Genomic DNA, 799 nt, shown 5'->3' on the forward strand with positions numbered 1-799 from the left:
CCCACCCCGGCACCTCCGTCTCCCTCCCCCACTTTCTCCCCATAATTTGACCACGGCCCCTGCACTGAGGTTGCTGCCTCCTTCTGTGGTTACCAAATTGGTCCTGTGCTGGCTGAGCTCATGTGCTTCTTCCCTCCCTCCATCCCCCTGTCCATCCTTTCATCCCTCCACTCCCCTTCCATTCATCCCCCTGTCCTTCCACCCATTCCCCTGTCCATCCCTCCATCCACTCATCCCTCCCTCCATCCACACATATATCCGTCCATTCATCTACACATCCCTCCCTCCATGCATCCACTCATCCATCACCCCTCCCTTGATCCCTCCATCCTTCCCTCTATCCCTCTGTTCTTCCCTCCATCCCTCTGTCCATCCCTTCATCCCTCCCGCCATCCACCCATCCCTCCCTCCTTCCACCTCCACCTCCCCGCTACACCTCCACCCTCCCAAATATCCCCATCCCTGTCCCCCCGTGCCCCCGGCAGCCCGGCTCATTGCCAGCCGGCAGTGGTGCGGGATGGAGCCGTGTGAGGAGGGGGAGCACTGCGCTCTGCTCCGAAACCGCTCGGGCTGGAGCTGCACCAGAAAACTGGGACGAATAAAAACCATCACGGTAAGTTGTCCCCTGCCCCGTCCCCTCTGTCCCTGCTCCCACCTCCTGGGATGGGGGGAAACTGAGGCAGGGCTGGGTGCAAGGTGGGGGAGCAGGGAAGGGGGTGGGATGCTGGAGCCCTGAGAGGGGAGCCTTTGCAGGGGGTACATATCAATGCCAGGGGTGGTTTATTAGGGGCAGGTTGTG

The sequence above is a fragment of the Egretta garzetta genome, unplaced genomic scaffold (assembly GCF_000687185.1).
Source record: "Egretta garzetta isolate BGI_Z169 unplaced genomic scaffold, ASM68718v1 scaffold105, whole genome shotgun sequence".
NCBI lineage: Eukaryota > Metazoa > Chordata > Aves > Pelecaniformes > Ardeidae > Egretta > Egretta garzetta.